Source organism: Pinus tabuliformis, chromosome 4_1 (assembly GCF_031772625.1).
Source record: "Pinus tabuliformis cultivar Carrire ecotype Pingquan chromosome 4_1, CPIR1, whole genome shotgun sequence".
Lineage (NCBI taxonomy): Eukaryota > Viridiplantae > Streptophyta > Pinopsida > Pinales > Pinaceae > Pinus > Pinus tabuliformis.
The window spans coordinates 742,007,014-742,026,778 of NC_142303.1; the positions used below are offsets into that span (position 1 = coordinate 742,007,014).

The window sequence follows — 19,765 nt, forward strand, 5'->3', positions numbered from 1 at the left end:
TAACAAATAGTTCACCAAAATAAATGATTTCTTTTATAATAAACATAATATTAACCTATAACATGTATCTATATTATCAATAAAAATTTGAAGTTTAAAATGAATTTAAATTAATAAAGAATTTCATCAAACACTCAGCAAATAAATTAGGACCAAATGTTTTCTTCGACACCAATATCCAAACACTTTTGTGTGGTACATAAATTCTATTTTAGGTTTACAAAGTCTTCCTTAAAATCAATTCTTCATCATAAATATTATTTTAACGGAATGAACCCTCCACAGGATATTTAACCAAAAAAATAATCCAAACAATAAAAACAATCATTGACTTTTCAAATCCAAACAATAAAAATAATCATTTACTTTTGAAATCAGAAAAACAAGAATCGTCATTGATGGATTGAGCTTGAGATTGAGGTTCACCCTAACTCTAATATTTCCAAATACATGGGAGTGTTATAAAGCTTCTCCGAAGAATGACATCATTCATATAAAACATGAGTACTGTACTCGACTTCACGTAAGGCTATCTCGAGGCCCAAAACCTTATGCTGGTGCATTCTTCATAGAAGTCTCACATTCAGAAGGAATTCAAAATTCATAAACATTGCAAAGCACTTCTCCCTCTCCCTTAAAGAATCAGAATTTTTCACACCCTAAAAAGAAGTTGTGTTCTCATTTAGAGTGAATCTTTTGTTCAATTCTAACATGCGAGAGAACAAAAACCAAAACCATCACCTCAAAGGTTCAAACCCTAGCAGAAGAAACAGGTACTTCCAAATTAAGATGGTTCTCTTGTTCGCTAAACGTATAATCTCCTCAATCCATATTCTCCTTTTAACCAAATCCCCTGGAGTTCTGCTCTCTTCATCTCTCATCATGCAGCAAGCGGCTCATCATGCATATATATAGAAAATGCTTTTCTGAAGCTCCATTAAAATAAAAACTCTCCATTATTCCAGAGAGAATGTAAGTCCACTGGAGGAGCTGCGGAAGAATCGCATTGATCAAGTGGTGTATCCAGCGCATTGCAGACAACACAAGTCATTTCATGATTAATATATGAACTCAAAGTCTCAAACACGTTGCCCCATCGGCCTCTTGAATAGGTTGAGCCAATACGCTTTGACAGAGGCCATCAGTAGTCCACTGAAGGCTGTTAACATAATTATTAGCACCCATAGCACTGTTATAGCTTAATCTTCTGTGATGTGCGCAAGAGCTAGAAAATGGCTCCACTGGGATTCCTGCAGACTGGTCAACCAGGACATTCGAAACCACGTTTGAAGGGTGGAAAGAAGGAAAATATGGAAGTGTGGAAAATCCCAGATTTGAAGAGCGAGATGGTACAGGCATGTGTTGATTGTATAGTCAAGGGGGATGTAAGCCTGGAAGCTGCTGAATCCCTGGCTGCTGGTCCAGTATTGCACTAATATGATTACAACTGATCCTGGGCTCTGAGAATTGTGCAGCTCTGGACATCTTATTCATATAAATCCTCGGACCATTTAGAATGAGATTGTGCATATATGAAGAATCCTCCATGAAACCAGCCATTTCAGATAGTTGATCAGAACAATCAGGACAATCTGAGCTGCTGCCAAATTCAGATTGTTCTCTTCTTCGCAAAAAGTATCATCTCAACAATCCATATCCTCCTTTAACGCAATCCCCTGGAGTTCTGTGCCTCTCTTCATCTCTCATTATGCGGCAAGCAGCTCATCGTGCATATATATAGAAATACTTTTCTGAAGTTCCATTAAAATAAAAGCTCTCTGTTATTCCAAAGAGAATGCAAGTCCACTGGAGGAGCTCCGGAAGAATCCCGTTGATCAAGTGGTGTATCCAACGCATTTAAGACAACAGAAGTCATTTCATGAAAAATATATGGACTCATACACGTAGCACCATCGGCCTCTTCAATAGGCTGAGCCAATATGCTTTGACAGAGGCCATCGGAAGTCCACTGAGGGCTGCTAACAGAATTATTAGCACCCATAGCACTGTTATTGCTTAATGTTTTGTGATGTACACAAGACCTAGAAAATGGCTCCACTAGGATTCCTGCAAACTGGTCAACCAGGACCTTTGAAACCACGTGTGAAGAGTGGAAGGAAGGAAAATATGGATCTGTGGAAAATAGAGCGAGATGGTAGAGGAATGTGTGGATTGTCTAGTGTAGGAGGCTCTAAGGCTGGCTGTGAAGGTTTGCCATTACACCAAAATCAGTAAGTTTTGGTAAACTTTACAAACCATTAACTAGGATTGTTAGAGTGGAAATTAAGGATTGTGTAGAGGTGCGGTGATTTTTCCAACACCCCTCAAACGCAACAACTTGGGGGAACCTAACCTGGGTCCAAGCAAGCTCTGATACCATGTGAAGGTTTGCCATTACACAAAAACCCACAAGTTTTGGTAAATATTACAAACATTAACTAGGATCTCCAAGGTGGAAATTACGGATTCTACAGAGGTGTGGTGATTTTTCCAACACCCCCCTCAAACGCAACTTGGGGGAATCAAACCTGGGTCCAACCTCTGATACCATGTGGAGGTTTGCCATTACACCAAAGCCAGCAAGTTTTGGTAAAGGTTACAAACCAGTGAATTATGGATTCTATAGAAAAGCGGTGATTTTTGCAAGACTGGCAGCTGCTGAATCCCTGGCTGCTGGTCTAGGATTGCACAAATTTGATTGCACCTGATGCTGGGTGCTGAGAAATGTGCAGATCTGGACATCTTATTCACATAAATCCTCGGACCGTTTAGCATGAGATTGTGCATATATGAAGACTCCATGGCACCATCCATTTCAGATAGTTGATCAGAAGAATGAGGACAATCTGACCTGCTGCCACATTGAATCTCATGAAGATAGTGTACCGTTAAATAAGTGTTAGGTTCCATCGATATGGAGCGGCGGGACACATCATAATCATTTGCAGAAGTGCCGGATTGCCTTTCAGAAGATCTTGTTTCTTGATCATTCTCTGCAGTCATGTTGCAAGGGGACTCCAGGAGTGAAGGAAAGCATGAAGAGCACAGTAGATCATTATATGCCTGACTTCTCGTCATTCCTATGCAACTCCTCTTCCGGACAACACTCTTCTTAACAATTCTGCACACCACCCCTTTATCCTGCACCAAGTCCAATCATATACATATCAGGTGTTCAGTTCTCTCTTTTGTTCCACCAGGAGAGGTATATATTTTACAGTTCCTGTAGGGAAGATCCTGTACTTTGTAATGCCAATAAAATTAGAAAAAGATTAAACCTGAACGTAGTATTATTTATCTATATCAAAACTTTAATTCGATTTGGCCTTTCAGTTTGTGTATCACATTATTCGCTAAACCCGGACCTAGATGAACGTATATACTGTTCCTGAACTGTATCGACGTACCTTGCAGTTTTTGTGGAGGGGTTGAGTGGAGAATTTGCCTTGGAGACGATACTCGTGCATTGCCCAATTTGTTTTCTCCCCTTTGGGAACTTTGCCCTTGTAGAAAACCATTGTTTTCTTCATTCCAATCAGTGCACATGATCCTGAGGTGACAACCTCTCGATCTTTCCCGGTCGTTTTCCAGTATCCAATCTCAGTGGCTCTATTGGTACGAAGGCCTCTCGGATACTTGCTATCCCTATGGCTGAAGAAGTTCCATTCCTTCTCACCAATTTTAGCTTTTGCCTATAATACTAGCTATCATTACTAGTTACAGCGTAATACTTACAAGATATAAATTCTCCTTGGCCTGTAACAATAGAAAGTTAAAGCAAAGTATGCCATTAAAATTATGTACTAGTTAATGATAAAATATCATATAATGGTGATGCATCATTTCTGTGTACCTAGAAGATCCCAAATTTTTCGCTTGTTCATTATGTACTAGTTCAGGATAAAATATCATATAATGGTGATGCATCATTTATATGTACTTGGAAGATCCCAAGTTTCTCACTTGTTCTACACAACTAGAGAAGGTGCTGTCCAAAATCTGGTTGGTGAGATAGTAAGTAACTAGTTCCTCATAAGTTGGTGACAAAAATACAAGAGAAAAAAATGTGAAACAGAGGACTGGCTCTTCTCACTATTACAAATAACTTAAATAAGATTACATTGGAAACATCATTAATAAATGCATGGAATTAAACTCGACTTAAACTCAACTAACTGACACTAAACTCAGACACTCAGAGGGATGGTTTTCACACCTAACAAATGGTTGGGATTAGATACTCTAACACTCCCTCTTAATTACAATCACATAAAAATTCAATTAAAATACATATTTGTCTATGTCTAAGCTAGGCTAAGAATTTAAAAATTGACTTCAACTTCGCTTCTTTTGTTTTTCTAGATCTTATAGCCTCTAAATCGTTTCAACATTTTCTTTTTGTTGTGGAATTCAAATTTCATTTTGCTCAATTAGGTCGTCCATAGTTCCAGATTGTCTAAGCATATCGTGAACATCTTCAAATAACAACTTGTATGTGGGATGTAGAGAATGATGAGGAAATCAACATTAGAATTAAAAATATTTGGACAGCCAAATTGGTTATGTTCATTCCTCTCTACAATGAGGGCTTTTTGTTGTTGCGCTCCTGTCTCAGTTGTTGCCTCTACATCTGTCTCCATTCTCTTTCCAAGCCTCCTTCTTTGCTTTTGCCTCTAACTCCATGTCTGTCTTTTTGATTTCTGTACTAACCTATGACGTTGCAACCAAATTGTCTTCCACTATCTCACCAAGTAGCATCATGTCAATATAATGCTTTTGCTGCATCCCCTGCAACCATTCATCATTAGCCAATAATTCTTCATCAAATTTTACATCAGCAATATTAGTTGCTAGATTCACCATATCATTGACCGCTCTAATGGTAGTTTCACCGTCATGAACAAGCTCTATTGCTGGATTCACCAAATTTTCATTAGCAAACCCCGTCGCTTGATTCACCAAACTTTCATCAACAAGCTCCGTTGGTGGAATCATCATATTATTATCATGAGCAAGCTTTGTTGCTAGAATTACCAAATTTTCATCCACAACAGTGTGGGTCGTGAGCATTTACTTGCTCCATCTCTTTTGCTTTTGGGCTTCTTCACAGACATCATCCACTTGTGACTGAGCATAGCGGGATTCAACAATCCTTTCATCTCGATGTAGATCCACCTTCATCTTCAACTTTAGTGCTCCCCCTTGCACCAAGACCTCTCTCAAGAGTATCCCAAGCCTCCTAGGTTGTTTTGGCATCTGAAATGAGGGGAAGAATGTTGTCATCGACAGATTTTTTTTATGCATCTCAATGCAAAGGCATCATTTTGCTTCTTCACTTCTAGATCTAAAAGCTCAAACATCTCATGTAGTCGCTTTGACTTTCTTTGCTTGTTGGCTTTTCCCATTTGTTGAGCATTCACTGACTACGACTCAACAAGAAAAATGAACAGTAGACGACATCACATCTAACTGCAATAAAAGACCATTCTTCTTCTTTACTTCCATAAACAAATGAGTCTATAAATTTTCACAAAAATGACGCTTTCACAAAATCTTTTAAAAAAAATCACAACCCTTAAAATGGAAAACAATGCACTTTTTTTAAATCTTCTTTTCTAACCAAAAGAAAATGCAACACCCCTTTTTTCGAATTCCATCTTAAAGCACATCTTTTAAACAAAGAATATAGCGCAGCTTTTTTTTTTTTAAATCCCTGCTTCTAAAAAAACTTCTTCTAAACAATATAATGAGCCTACAATGCTCTCAAAACCTTTTTAATAATTGACGTATGCCCTTCTCGATCACCTCTCACAAAATATTACATTGCAGTGGTTCACCTTGTTGGAGATCCAAATCCAAAACCAATAGTTTCAAGGCCATTGCCCACAGTCAGTCAATAGCTTGGTGCAGAGCCCGCATAAGTAAGCAGGGATAGAGACAGAGACAGGGACAAAGCATACAATGCACTTTTCATTCACATGTGTATTTCATATATGCTCAAACCTTTGACCGTTTGCGGTGGAATAAGAAACTGCATTTCGTTGGAAAACAAAAACGTGCTCATGTCGTGCACATTTGGCTAACGCCCTTTCCTAGTCTCTGTCCCTGCGTGTGAGATAAAATGATTTACGTTTTTTTGAAACTAACGTGTTTTCTTCTTGTGGCGTTGACCCCGTTGGTAACGCTAACACGTTTTACGAATTTTTGCGCTACATTAGTACGTTCTCTTCCGTCATGCATGGTGCTTTAATATGCCAAAAATTTCTGAAAAAAAAAATCGGGCTTCAAATTGACTTTTCTTCAATTAGTTTTCCCTAAGCCTTTACCTACCTCGGTGCTTGTTTCTCTTGTTGGTTCTTCGCAAACATCTTCAATCTTCAGTCTCTCTCAAAGAAGCTTACCTTTTCTCTTCACTCATGTTGCTGCTCTTTGACGGAGTCTTATTCAAACTGGTCTCCCTCTGTTGCTCTCAATAAGTCTTACACAAGGTAAGTTCTGATACCATGACAAAAATTGAAGATAACAAAATGTAGAGCATAGGACTTGCTCTTTTCACTATTACAAAACAATTAAATAAGATTACATTGGAAACATCAGTGATAAATCACTCGAGTTAAACTCAACTAACTCAAATTGAACTAGGACACTTGGAGGGTCGGTTTTGACACCCAATAAGTCTTGGGTTTAGATTCTCCAACAATGGTATGAAATGTAAACCCCGGTGGCAGTTGGTTGTGGTTGTTATCCTCATATGCATTACTCATCTGGTTCAAAGTCAACTCCATGGCGAACTCAATATTTCCTAGAATATAATAATACATTTGGTTCTATCTCGAGAGGAGCAATACTGAAGTGTAAAGCTCTGGTTCTTGTTGATGGCCTTTGTCACACTCATTCCATAGCTTTGATTTTTCTTATTACGCCGATAGGGATCCCTCCTATTGGAATTGGGCACTTTAATCATTTTACTAATTAAAAAATTTGGTCGAATGGTTTAAATTTTAAAATGACAGTATATTTTCATCATTGCCATAATATCATTAGATTTAATTCACACAACTAACTTCCCTGCATATCTAAATTGCATGATTAAACGTTGTTTAGATTAATTTTTTCAGAGCTTTATTAAAAATTTATCATGCCATTTGTTAATTGACATCTATGAGGATTAACCATAATGGAAAGACTACAAAATGTAACACACATGTTACACACATACAAGTGGAAATTTTCAAATAAGATGATCATCCGTTTTAAACCATTGGTAACACGTTCAATTCCAAAAAATAGGTGTGAGTAGCTTTATTAACTTGTCCATCAATTTCACTCTTTCATTATCTTAATGATAACTCCCCCACTCTGTCTAGGATTGTAATGTGGAGGAATAAAGCAACTTGAGCATTTCAAATTTTGATTAAGTATTTATTGTAATTGTTATTCATCACCATTCCATCTATTATAAGTAAAGTGCTTCGTGGATGTTAGGTTCCTATAATACTAGTGTTTCCCCCATTACTATCGTCGTTGTATCTCTTATTGTTATTGTTGTGCCCCTATTGTCCCCATATTGTTGTTATTGTGCCCCATAGAATCCCTCTATTGTTATTTGTGTGCCTTTATATTATTATTGTTACGCTGGCTTGGTTATATTGTGAGCACTGAGACTCTTATATATAGAAATGAGGTTTTGTCATTTGAATCATCCAAGAATTGTTCATTTGTGTAATTTAAAGGAGGTTGTCTCATCGAAGAGTCTTATTTCTAAGGCGTTCATATATCTTTTCTATGTATTTGTGAATTGGTTTCATAACATTTGGTATTAGAGCTTTGGATTATAGGGTTTCATTGCTTCAAACAGGTCATCGTGGCATTTTTTCTATACATTTTTCTGCAACATTTCATAAACTAAAAAAAAACCCCATTTGAGACAAAATCACACTAAACCTCTGGTAAAAATTTCAGATTATTTCTCGCTATATTTTTGGGGATATGATCTCAGGAAGGTAGGATTTTTTTACACCATTGAATTACATTCCAAACAGGTCACCTTGGGAAAATCGTCATATCTTTCGCTCTAAGCATCAAATTGAATTTTCGTAAGAAGTTACAGAAAGAGGACGGACGATAGTCTTTTTGGGTATCATTTTTAGAACCCAAGGTTTAAACAGTGACCCGCGACATGTTGTACAAGTTCGCTTTAATGAACTAGTGTATATTCAAGTCATCGTAGGAGATGTGGCATAACTCTTCATTGGAGAATCTAATCTTGATCAGACTTGCAGCATCAGAAAGATTTCTCAGAGGGTTACCATAGCAAGAAGTTTTAGACCTAGGAGATCCAAAATTATGCAGACACATTAAATTAAATATCGAGCTCCTACAAAGTGAAAAAAGGTGTGTAGTTTCTTTTTTTTAACTTTTGCAAAAGCTTGGTTTGAAAAATTAGTTTGAAGGAATTCATAGGGCATAATGAAGCATTATTCTCGGTAATTGATGCCCCAAAGAAAGAAAACAGAAACACCTAGTAAGCAACCTGAAATCTCTAGCATGATTCATGAAGAAGAGGAAGAAATGCAACATGATATATCAAAATTACGAGACTAAGTGCAGCAAATTTCACTCACACCAAAAGAAATAGAAAATAATATGGATGGTTTAAAGAAAGGCGTAGAAGCTAAGACGGATGGTTTAAAGAAAGGTGTAGAAGCTAAGATGAATGATGTGGAAGCTAAGAAGGATGGCATCGAAGCTAAGATGGATGGCGTGTAAGCTAAGATGGATGATTTAAAGAAAGGCATGGAAGATTTGTAGACAAATTTGAAGATAGATTTGACAAATTTTCTACAAAAAATGATTACTAATGGCGAAAAGGTAGGAAAGGGAACTCATGATGAGAACAAAATAGATGTTAGTCATGATTTTATAGACTCTAACGTTGGATCGAAGAACCATCATGTTCCAAAGATCGATATGAGGATGTTTGATGGCAAGGATCCCGGAACATGGATACTACAGATGGAGCACTTTTTCGATCTCCATAATGTGAAAAACACACAAAAGGTACGCATTGCAACTTTATATTTGGAACCAAATTAGTTTGTATGGTATTAATGGTTTTTCTCTCGTAAACAAATTGTCACCTGGGCTATTTTTACAGATGAAATGATATCATATTATGAGGATACAAAAAGAAACACTTTGTTTAGCCAATTGATAAATCTCAAACAAAAGGGTTCAATGATTGAGTACATTGAAGACTTCCAAAAATTGAATATAAGAGTAAAAGATATTCCAGAGGAGCATAGGATTGATGTGTTCATAGGGACTTTAAAAGATAACATCCAACATGAGGCTTTCCTATGGGAACTAGATTCATTGGAGAATGCATTCAGGTTGGCAAGGAAAATGGAAAAGAAAATTATGGAATCAAAGAAGCCTACCACTCACAATCATAAAGATGGAAGTGTTGCTGCCCCTAGCCATCCACAACCTACAAGGTTGACACCACAATAATTGGAAGACAAAAGAGCAAAAGGGCTTTGTTACAATTGTGATAGTAAATACACTAAAGGTCATAAGTGTTCAGAAAAGAAATTATTTTACATAGATTGTAAAGAGGAGGAACAAAAGGAACAAAAAAATTCACAAGAAGAAGATGTACACTAGGAACAAGCCCTAGAGAAAGAAGAAATGAATGCAGGCATATCTTGTAATGCATTGGCTGGAATTACCACTCCTCAAACTATCAAGATAGAAAGGCATATCAAGAAGAAAAATGTAATATTGTTGATTAATTCAAGAAGTACCCATAATTTTATTCATTGTAAGATAGCCAAGGAATTGAATTGCTTGCTATATCCAACACTAAAGTGTGAAGTGATGGTTTCAAGTAGAGGAACCATAAACTGCTAAGAAAAGTGCCATAATGTCAAGCTATCCATGGGAGAATATCTATTGAATAGCCCAATTCTTTCCATTCCAATGGGTGGTGTTGATGTTGTACTAGAAGTCCAATGGCTACATTCCTTGGGTACAATAGCTTTTAATTTTCAAGAAATTTTCATGAAATTCTCTTTAGAAGGAAAGAAATTTGAATTAAGGGGTATTGCAGGGAAAGTGAGAAGGATAATCAGCTCTAACGGAATGACAAAGCTTCTAAAGAAATAACAACAAGGCATAATTGCACAATTATGTTCACTAGAGGTTCCCACATCGAAATCATCCATTTCTTCAGATATCCAAAAAGTCTTGGACAATCATTCCAAGGTATTTGAGACTCACAAAGGCCTCCCACCTATTTGTGATCATGATCATGTTATTAATTTGATTCCATGAAGTGTTCCCCCAAACATCAAGCCTTACATATATCCCTATATCCAAAAGAGTGAAATTGAACGTATAGTTGCAGAAATGCTAGAGGATGGTATAACTCAACCTAGTCAAACTTCTTTCTTTGCTCCAGTAGTATTGGTTCACAAGAAGGATGGATCATGGCACGTGTATCCAGATTATAGGGAGCTCAACAAGCTCACTATTCAAGATAAATTTTTCATTCCTGTCATTGATGAATTATTGGATGAATTGCATGGATCAATTTATTTCACCAAGTTGGATCTTCGTTCAGGATATCATCAAAACGGAATGAAGACTGAATACATTCCAAAAACAACATTTAGAACTTATGGGGGTCATTATGAATTTTTCACCATGTGTTTTGGCCTTACTAATGCACCTTCTACATTTCAAGGTTTGATGAATTCTATTTTCAAACCCTTTCTTAGAAAATTTTTGTTAGTATTTTTTGATGATATACTAATCTACAACAAGTCTTGGAACGATCATGTCCAACATGTTCACATGGTGCTCAAACTATTGGAGGAGAAACAATTATATGTGAAAATATCCAAATGTGTTTTTGGAGTACAAGAGGTGGAATATCTGGGTCATATTGTATCTCATAAAGGTGTTAAGGTACACCCTAGCACAATTAAAACCATTAAGGAATGAAAAATCCCCACATCCATAAGTCATATACGAGGATTTCTCAAGTTGACAGGGTATTATCACAAGTTTTTGAAGAATTATGGGAGGATAGCACCACCTTTAACAACATTATTGAAGAAAGATGCATTTTCACGGACTACATAAGCAAGGAAGGCCTTTGAACATCTTAAAGAGGCAATGTGCCAAGCACTAGTCTTAGCTACACCGGACTTCACAAAAACCATTATTGTGGAATGTGATGTCTCGGGAAATGGAATTGGTGATGTTTTAATGCAAGAAGAAAGACCCATTCCTTTCGAAAGTCGTCTAATAAAAGGAAAATATTTACACAAAGCAATTTATGAGAAGGAAATGTCGGTAATACTACATGCACTTCAGATATACAACAAGATCCCAGTACATCTCATACATTTAGCTGGAAACATGATTCGTTATGGTACAAGGATTGGTTATACCTATGTAAGACTTTCCAATTTAAACAAAAGACTCTTAGGGAATTGCACTCCTCTCCCTTAGGAGGGCACTCAAGATTTCTAAAAACCTATCACAGGGTTAAGAAGGATTTTTTTTTGGAATCACCTTAAATCGAATATTCAAAATTTTGTGGTGGAATGTTTGGTTTGCCAACAAAATAAAGTTGAAACAATTAAGACCCTAGGACTATTACAATCTTTATCCATTCCAAGTCAACGTTGGGAGGAGGTTTCAATGGATTTTATCACAAGTTTACCCAAGTTCGAAGGAAAGAGTGTTATCATGGTTGTAGTTGACAGACTTACCAAGTATGCACACTTTTGTGTATTATCTCATCCATTTAAAGTGAGTACAGTTTCTATTGCATTTATGCAAACAATTCAATAGCTACATGGAAACCCAAAGATTATTGTAAGTGACAGAGATCCCATTTTCACTAGGAATTTTTGGACAGAATTATTTTCTTGTTTTGTTACTCAGTTAGCTCATAGCTCATCTTATCATCCTCAATCTCATGGGCAAGATGAGTTAGTAAACAAATGTTTGGAAGGATATCTTCGTTGCTTTGTATGTGATAAACATGCACAATGGGTGAAATGGTTGCCTCTAGCTGAATGGTGGTATAACACTTCCTTCTATACTGCAAAAAAAATGACCCCATTTATGACACTTTATAGATATCATGCACCATCCATCATATCGTATTTAAGAGAAAATTCTAAGGTTCAAGCAGTGGACGATCACATCGAGCATCAACAACAAGTTTTCCAACTCTTAAATGATAACCTCACCTTGGCGCAGAATAGAATGAAACAACAGATAGATCAACATCGTAGAAAAATAAGTTTTGATGTAGGTGATTGGGTATTCCTATGGCTACAACCATATAAACAAATGTCCCTCAATCATGCTTAGAATCATAATAAATTATCACCAAAGTATTATGGTTTGTACAAGGTGTTGCAAAAAATAAGTACTATGGCATACAAATTGAAGCTTCGTGCAGCTTCCCGAGGGCACCCAGTTTTCCATGTTTAATGCTTAAAGAAGGTTATAGGTGACAAGCTTCCAGTTCAAACAATATTGCCAGAACTTGATGAGGAAGAAAAAATCATATTGGAACCTGAAGTAGTCAAGAAAACAAGAACTGAGGTGCTACAAAATTGATCAATTTCAGAGTATCTCATCAAGTGGAAGAACTTACCCATTGAGGACTCCTTATAGGAGGATGAGAATTTTATATAGAAGCATGCAGAACTACTCAAGCGTTGAAGACAACACATTTTTGAAGGAGAGGAGCATGTTAAATCCATATAATACTAGTGATTCCCCCATTACTATTGTCGTTGTATCCCTTATTGTTATTGTTGTGCCCGTATTGTCCCCATATTGTTATTATTGTGTTCCATAGAATCCCTCTATTGTTATTTTTGTGCCTTTATATTATTATTGTTAGATCTGCTTGATTATATTGTGACCCGTTAGACTCTTATACATAAAAAGGAGGTTTTGTCATTTGAATCATGCAAGAATTGTTCATTTGTGTATTGTAAAGGAGGTTGCCCCCTCGAATAGGCTTATTTCTAAGGCATTCATCTATCTTTTCTATCTATTTGTGAGCTGGTTTCATAACAGTGGATGCATGCATTTCTTAGTGCTTAGGTTGTTGGAATTGTTGAAGGATTACTTCAAAGATTTGAAGGAGCTTCTCTCAGCTTCTATTTGCTAAGAAAGGTGCCCAATCTATTACCTAAAGTTGGAATATTACTACTCTACATATTAATATTGTTTTCAATGGACACTCTTGCCTAGATTGGTCATTTAAAAGACCAATAACACTCTAATATATAATGGCTTGGTTCAAGATATCCTGATATTTAATTAAAATATCAAATATTTAATCAAGATATCACATATTTAATCAAGATATCACACCTTGTGGTTTAATATCTATGCTGGATAGAGCTTTGTCAGATGACCCGTAAGTTATTTTTTAATTATTCTTTAATATCTATGTTTGTTGCTTGGCTTTTGTTAGACTACAACTATGTCTCTTACCATATTGAGAGCCTATGGCGTACGTTATATGATTGTTTCTTAAACATAATATTTTTGGTTTATCGTTCTATCATGAGTTCTTTAGCTGCTATGAAAATCTATTTATCTTTTTGTCGATTTCGGTTGACTCTCATTTTCTCTATGGTTGTGCAAATATATTTATTCATTCCATCGACTTCGAGTTCTTTAGCTGATGTGAAAATCTATTTATCTTTTTGTCGATTTTGATTCACTCTCAAATATATTTATTCATTCAATCGACTTCGATTCACTATATTAAATAATCAGGGGAGGGCTTGCTGAATTCCAATCTTCGTGTTCGAAATTCTGGGAATCTCAATCAATTTTTTTAAGTTCGTTGCGGTTTTCAAATTTTTTTGAAGTTCGCTGCGGTTCGACAATAAAATTGGCCAACCACTCAATGTAGTAAACCAACCATCCTTTTAAACTTTAGTGACAATTCTTTAATTTATTTTGCAACAATCCTTTTAAATTTTAATGACAATTATTTTAACCATATACATATAAAATAATTATTACCTTCCTAACATTACTTTAAATTTTATCGACATTCCTCTAATTTAAATATCTTAGATATTAACCATTTAAAATTTTATTATTTATTTTTGTTTTATGTGAATTTTTAATATGATATCATATAATGATATAAAGTATTTTATATATTTCCCTTATCTCACCTTTTAAGATAGAATCATTCCATGCATGGAATTTAACGTTCTCATAAAGCCATTGAATTTTATAAGGAACATATGTTCCACAACTTTCAATGTAATTTGATATTTATATGTATATTGTTATTATTTATTTTAAAACTATACAATTAAGTGAATATATAATTTAAATTTAAATGGAGAATATTATAGATCAAACATGTATTGCATATGAAAATGATTAAATAAAATTATTGTTTTTAAAAAAAAATGTGAAATAGAAAATGGGCAATTGATAGTATAAATTGCATGGGCAAATGGTTAAATAAAATGAAAAAAATCTACAATTATTTAAAACAGAAAATGGGAAATTAATTTCTAATTTTTGGTGAAGTCTTGTTGAAGTTAAATGTAAGTTGTAAATGAAAGGAACACTTACATGACGTTAAACTTCATTATATAATCCAAGAGTTTCATCTTTCGAACCAAATGGATTCCCAATTAATTCTGGATGACCAAGCCTGCTACAAAAACCAAGGGCTTATAGAGTTTTCACACAGTCTATACAAACTTAATTTGTGGTCTCCCGGTCTCCCCACCTCACGGTCCAGCGATAGATCCATAGGTGGGGGGAAACAAAATACATGCTATCCATCCAAACACGTGTCATAGGAAGACCACCCCTAATAAGTAGTAGTCCCATATCGAGTAGCACCAAATTTAGATATAAATATTTGTATTTCCACAACTCACAATAAAAAAGGAATATAATAGAATGAAAGATGATAATTTTCAGGCTTTAAATATTTGTTCCACACTTTCCCGTCTACATTATTCTCCAAATTGTTAGATTAGGGATATAAGTAAAATGCCAGAATTTAAAAAAATACCTTACATTTAGCATTTTAATTCTTTTTATATTGAAGGCTCTAGATCGTTGTGCTTATTGTTAACACTCCACTCCCACTCAGAACACGTTTACCTTTTGCACCCAGAGTTTCAATAAAACCGCTCCGACACCTTAAAGATTGGTATCTATACACTTTCCTCCTTTAGAATTGGGTATTTGAATGATTTTGTTAATTAATGTTTTTAATTATTTATTATTATTATATTACGACTACTTTATGAAGATATGTATAACCATTTATGAAATATGTATTGAGATTAGTGAGGGAAAAATCAAATTAAATAAAATTGGAATAAGTGGCTTTGTGTGTTGATTTATGTGGGTTACATTAGAAACTTGTGAATTTATATTACTATCGTGCCATCTGCTACATTGCAATGGGTGTTTAATGCATTTGATGATGGAGTTCCCTCGAGTAGTTGTTATTGTTGGATTTGCCAAATGCGATTGTTCGGTTTTCCAAATAATTTTGATATACCTTGCTTTAAACAACATTATTAATTACATAACTATTTTAATAATGGCATGCTATTACCATTTCATCTTATTATTATGTGTTTTATTTTAACAAACTCACATTTATTAATTTCTATGCTCATGAAAAGATTTTGATCATTTCACACTTTTTGCTTCATCAAAATGTTTGCAAAAAAAGTATATACACCAACTAAAGGTTGATCAAAATGTTTGCAAAAAAAAGCATATACACCAACTGATTAATTATTCATTATTCAATTTGACAATGATCTTAAGATTTATACTAATTTTAATGAAATCAGTTAATCTTTGTAATAAGGGTTAAAAAAGTATTTATTAAATGAGATTTTTTTTTTAAATTATAAATAATTAATAAATATTTAAATCAAAATTATTTATTAAATCAGAAATTGTTTATTCGAATACCTAAATTATTATAAATTAAAACTAAAACATAAAATTAGTCCATTAATCATAAGCTAAATAACTCATAGTTAATTATAGTTAGTTGTAAATACAAGTTACTTATAATTGTTTACTATAAATTATGCATAAACCTAAAGACCCTATAAATTATTGAAATATAAAATTAACTATGCAGCATTCATTATTCATGATTTAATTTGACAATGATCTTAAGGTTTATACTAATGAAATAAAATAAGTTTTGCAATAATGATTAAAACAATATTTATTAAATGAAAAATTGTTTAAATCACAAATAATTAATAAATATTTAAATCAGAACTATTTATTAAATCAGAACTGGTTTACTCATATACCTGAATTACTAGAAATTACTAATAAACCTAAAAACTGAAACATAGAATTAGTCAATTACTCATAAAGCTAAATAATGCACAGTTACTTATAATTACTCATAATTATTCATGAACCTAAATTACTCATAATTAGCCAAACTTTCTCATAATTGTTGGCTATAAATTACTCATATACCAAAAGCACTATAAATTATTGAAACATAAAATTAACTATGTGGCACTATAAATTAACTTTTGCACCCAAACAAGTGGAATCTAGCTTCTAAAATTTTCAAAAACTCAATATATGAAACATTGAATTGAGATTTCTACTACCAGATATATGTTGTTCTATTTACTGTTCATTGTAAAGCATGTCACAACTTTTTCTACTTTTCTCTATTCACTGCAAAGAATTCTCTATTCTTTGTTAATGGAAAACACACTCCACTTCAAATATATTAAAAAAATGATAGACATCCATTCCACTTCAAATATATTAAAAAAAGGCCTAAAATCTTTGATTCTATGCCATCCTAAGGATTTTCTATCATAAACCTCAAATTAAATTGAGTTGTTTTTGAATTTGTAAAAGAATAATATTATAAACTTAGAACAAAGTACTAAAACCTAACTCCATTTAAAGATTTAAATGTTTAAAATCCTTGTAAAATATTTTTTTGAAAAAATCCATCCTAAATCCTTGTAGATCAAAATAACCTTAAGAATTTTCTAATTCTAGATGTATCTCTTAAACACTATTATATTCAATTGGATGGATGTCTTACTCCTGAAAATTTCACATTGCATCTATTAGAAAATGACATTGGCAACATGATCAAAGGTATATCTATTTGTATTAGCAAGTTATCAATATATTTAAATTCTCTTTTAGCATTGACAACATCATCAAAAGTATATCCATTTCCATTAGCAAGTTGTTAGTATATTTAAATTTTCTTTTTTGATTTCTTTTTCGGATGGATATCCCTTTTAAAATTGCTCAAAGTGTCCATTTCCATTAGGAATCCATCAATACATTTCAATTCTCTTTATGATTCTATTATAAAATTGCATTGACATCATCATAAAAGTATATTCATTTCTATTGGCAAGCTATCAATATATTTCAATTCATTTTTTTGATTTGTTGAGATAGATAGCCCTTTTAAAATTGCTCCAAGTATTTAGATCTATATGGAATAGGAATTCAAGGTTAAATTGAAATTTTGATTTTTATATTACGAGAGAAAATCTAGAGTGAGATATAGACATTTCCTTCTTGAAGAAGGCCTTGTTAGGTGTGGAATTCATAGTTCTGTCCTGTTATTTTACTAAAATCCTTCCCCAAATATCATTAAAATGTATGAGAATATAGAATGTGCATGTAGTCACTTTTTTTTCTTCAAGAAAGAAAATGTTAGATCAATGATGGTTGAAGATTCATCAAGTTATTTGGGATAAATATTACTTCATTTTCACAATAATATCTAATTCTCCAATTTTCACATCTCCTATCCATATGTAATTTCACTAAAGTGTGAGGATTATAATGGATTTAAGGAATTTATGTATTCTTTTTCGTACTTAAATTGAATTTGGTTACTATGGTCCATTACCGTAAGGTGAATTGGTGCATAGCTTTATACATGCATATCCCATGAACATTTTAAGCAAATAACTTTTCAACTCTACAATCTAATAGAGAACATTTTATTTTTAAATATTCTTCAACATCCAATTGAAATTCATTATACTACAACAGACATTATTTACATATATAATAGAAATTCATTAGATATAAAATTCAATGGTGCATTTAATTTTTTCCTAAAATATTTACTCAAGTAAAAAATAATAGATAATTATATAAAAGATGTTGAAAATTTGGATAACTACGAAAGTATCTCTGAAAGGAAAAAACCCACCAAAAATAATTGGTTGGGAAATTTACCCAATATTGAAGTTTTAGACCCAAGGAAATAGGCTAGAACTAAATTAAATAATTAATTAATTTTAAATATGGATTTGTGGATGGACAAGGATAACACAAAGTCACTGAAACAAAAGAATGAAAAAGGAACATAAAGAGATGCTTGTTTTACACACTTGTAATTGATTGCATGTGTGGAGTGAAACAATTGTCAAGAGAAGAAGAAGATCGTAGGAAGAGTTGAAACACCAAGGAATCAGGGAGAGTTATTGTCTAGGAAGGAAGTCAATTAGGTGCAATTAAGTCTATCTTAAAAGGGGAGGGTTCTTCAATAGTTCTTTTGTGGTTTTTGGTCTATCCAAGAGTAGATCTATGTGTTGAAGAAGGCGACATATTAATAATCATGTAGATATTAATGTAGTCTATTACAATGATTAAGTTGTGATGTTAATGTAGTCCATTACAGGGATTATCTTATGATATTAACAATCTATTGTTTTATTAATAAATAAGTAAAATGATTTTATAGTAATTTTTAATATGGAAAAAATTAATATATATGAATGTGTTGTTTTAGAAATTTAATAATATCATTTTAATTTGATGTTTTTGGATTCATTATATGATTGAGTCAACAAAAATATGTCAAGTTACAACAAAAAAGTCCAAGACATCTAGGTTTTAGGAAACCCATTAAAAACATTTATAAATATATAAAATAAAAATAAAAATTTAGTTTTAAGATTAAGATCAACTTATATATCATTATTTTTTTAAAACAATGAAGACATATAGACTTAATTGTTTTGAAAAAACATTTTCTTAATGGTTAAGAACATTTAAATTATAATTTTTATGATTACTGTATCATTAAAAATTACATTATTAAATAAGAAAGACTATCTTAATAAATGTTAATAAATTCAAATAATTAAAAAAATTATAAATATATAAAATAATGTTGAAAAATCTCACAAACTTAAATCATACTAATATATAGGAATGTGTTGTCTTATAAATTTAATAATATCATTTTAATTTGATATTTCTGGATTCATTATATTGAGAATTTTAGTTTAGGTTTAGAGCCAACCATTGTGACTTATTATTATAATATTGATATTAAATATCATTAAGTTTTGAAACATAAATAATTAAAAATATGAGTGTGATTGTTTATTATTTAAATTTCCTAATATTTATTAATTTAACCTCCATATACCACATAATAATAATCATGTAGATATTAATGTAGTCCATTCCAATGATTAAGTTGTCATAATAATGCAGTCCATTACAAGGATTATCTTATGATATTAACAATCTATTTTTTATTAATAAATAAGTAAAATGATTTTAGATATACCACATAATCATCATCATGTAGATATTAATGTAGTCCATTACAATGATTACGTTGTGATATTAGTGTAGTCCATTACAAGGATTATCTTACGATATTAACAATCTATTGTTT

General features: G+C 33.0%; 1 pseudogene; it reads right to left on the reverse strand.

Moving 5' to 3' along the window:
• Window positions 1-937: 937 nt before the first annotated feature.
• LOC149178280 (uncharacterized) overlaps window positions 938-19,765 on the reverse strand; it is a 197,613-nt pseudogene continuing 178,785 nt past the window's right edge.